The 2,822-nt window shown below is 32.4% G+C and overlaps 1 long non-coding RNA gene across 1 annotated transcript in view; it reads left to right on the top strand.

The window, feature by feature from the left end:
• LOC117179014 overlaps positions 1–2,822 on the top strand; it is a 67,887-nt gene that overhangs the window by 3,531 nt on the left and 61,534 nt on the right. The window lies entirely within an intron of this gene.

Here is a 2,822-nt window from a genome sequence, read left to right on the forward strand (position 1 = left end):
GAAGTGAGTAAGATGGCCTTCAGTGTCTACGTTTCGATCCCCCCAAAATCAGTGCAAGGTTATTTGAAGGCAACCGCCGACACTGGACTCAAAGCGACAGTTTTGTGCAATTGTAGGTAGAAATACATTGTTTAGAAAATTTCTTATTCTTTATAACAGTTGTCTTCTGAAGTAATGTTCCACTGTTATAATGTATCAATTTTCACATGCGTGCAGTATAAATTTAGGTTGTAGATCACGCATTGAAATAAAACATTTTAACAATTTATTATACTTTATAGAAATTTTGGCCAAAAATATATTTACAAAAATTAGTGAAAGTAGGCATATATTCTATCAAGATTTTACTTTAAAAGTTAAGAGAATCTTAAAAAACTTTTTCCTTTGACATTTTGGTTTTAAAGTTGAAACAAAATATTTTGAAAAATGGTTTGAAACAAAATGTTGTGAAAAAAAGTTTGCATCAAATGTTTGAAGACAAAATTTTTTAAGAACTAAAAATATTTTAGCCAAACAATTGTTTCACAAATTATAGAAAAAAATGCACAGTTTTTAAAGCAAATATTTTTTTCTTGTAACTGTAAAAAAAATAATTTTTCATAAACAAAGACTTGGGCGGACACCTGAACGAAAACAGAGGTTTCAGCCGGGGCTAGGAAACCCTAAAAACGAGTTTCTTTTCTTAATTTTGCAACTGTTTTCTACATTTTTATAAAATGCAGACAATACTGCATTAAAATTGATTGTAAGTATGCATTGTCGGTCCATTTTTAAATTATTGTGAATTGCGGGTCATTCAGAAATTGCTCACTTCTTTCTTTACTTTCCACTTACAGTATGGAAACGATTTACGTTAATGAGGAAAATTAAGTATTTGAAAGAATAATTATTGCTTATAACTATGATCTCCTGATTCGTGAAGGGAACAATTTCTAGAAAATTAGGTATAACTTTCTGTTGATAATTGAGCGGACGGATTGCACAACGACTTTAGCGCTTGGATTCAGCCAACCTTGTAGGCAAGAGAAGAGATAACGCGTTGTTACGGACCGAGTTAATTGGCCAAATAATTTTGAAACTGCTGTCATGTCTAATCAACTAGGCAGCCTGAGTCCGAGCTCTAAGGTCGTTGTGCAATCCGCACGCTCAATTGCAGGTCGGAATACATTTTTTGAACAATTAATTATTGTTCACAGTACTTTACTAGAATAATTGTTGCCTATAACTATTTTCTCCTGAGTTGTGAAGCGAAAAATTTCAATAAAATTAGATTTTACTTTATGTTTTTAATTGCAGTTTGGAATACATTTTTTGAACAATGAATTATTGTTAACAGTACTTTACTGTCAGATCAGAGTTGGAAAATCGGAGTTTTGTTCGAATTTTGAAATCATTCTCAAAGTTTCATTAATATTCAGGCAACAATCCATTCAATTGGAAATTAAACATTTACTTTTCATTTACTTTACAAATGAAACTGTTGCAATAATTCATTTTTATTTCTAATAACAGCCGAAATTCACACTAAGTATAAAACAAGAACTGTACCATTTCTTATACAATTCACGCAGCAGACCATTCTTATATTGTTGTCGAGTATGGTGACTGATTATAGAAAAAAGCTTCACGAAGTCTGTTGTGGCGAAGTGGAGGAAGCGGCTTTAAAATTAAAATTTAAAAAAAAATTTAACTTAACACATTAGATATGAATGTTATGTGAAGCAACAAACAGATTTGTGAACAGCACAGAAAACTAGTTCAAATTTTAAAAATTAGCATCCTGATATCTTAATTTGTTGTTGAGATATTAAAACTGTTCGCAATTTTAACACGTGAATTCAATTCCAGCGCGAGCACCTGGCATGCAGGAGCGGCTTTCTCCACTGCTCAACAGCTGATGACTGCGTCGATCTTTTTTCTGAACTTTTCCGGAAATCACTCACGATTATAAGCCATAAAGTATTTATAATGTCGCCCTGGCTTTAAATTAACCTGACAGTACAAGTCTTTTGGAGTAAAATAACCTACATTAGTTGATATCCTATCATTTTGATTTTTCTCTGGATGTGCTATATCCGAGCCACCCTTTTCCGATTTTCGAAAACCTCGTTATTTGGAAAATCTTTATTTAAGAAAGAACCGCTGGTGATGTGAAAAAATTAACCTAACTATTCGAAAGTTTATTCAAGAGCCTTTCGAATGACCTATTATTCATTCAATTTCGGTTCATAGAGTCCCAGCAATCCATCGAAAAGGAGTTGGTGAGCCATATTCGAGCCATTTCCGCCATTATTTAAATTTGAAGATTACTGATAATAATTCTAAATAAATTTCAAAAATATGTGCTTATATTTTATAATAATTCTATAAATAATTTGTCGCTCATATATCAATCATGTCTGAAACAAAGTTTCCACGCCATTTTGGAATCGTTACGTAATAAAGTAGCATAATTATTATAGATAATGCGTGTTAACATCAGATTAATATTGCGTAACACTATAAAAAATTTATTATAGATTATTCCTGCAACCACGTTACGTAACAAATGTTATATTACTGCTGTCGAACGGATACATCAACGCATTACATAACATTATGCAAAACTTACTGAGCTACGCAGTAACGCCTATTATGGATCATGCGCGTGATCAAGTTACGTATTAAATGTTATAAAATTGTTACAGAACGGTTATATCACAATATTTAATAGCTATTACTAGAATGGCTCTCTTCGACGAAGAGGGTGTGGATCTCGAAACAGTAAGGGTACGAGGGTTAGCGTTCGCAGATGATAAGGTTGTTACGGCAGAGTCTATCGA

Source organism: Belonocnema kinseyi, chromosome 1 (assembly GCF_010883055.1).
Source record: "Belonocnema kinseyi isolate 2016_QV_RU_SX_M_011 chromosome 1, B_treatae_v1, whole genome shotgun sequence".
NCBI classification, from domain to species: Eukaryota; Metazoa; Arthropoda; class Insecta; order Hymenoptera; family Cynipidae; genus Belonocnema; species Belonocnema kinseyi.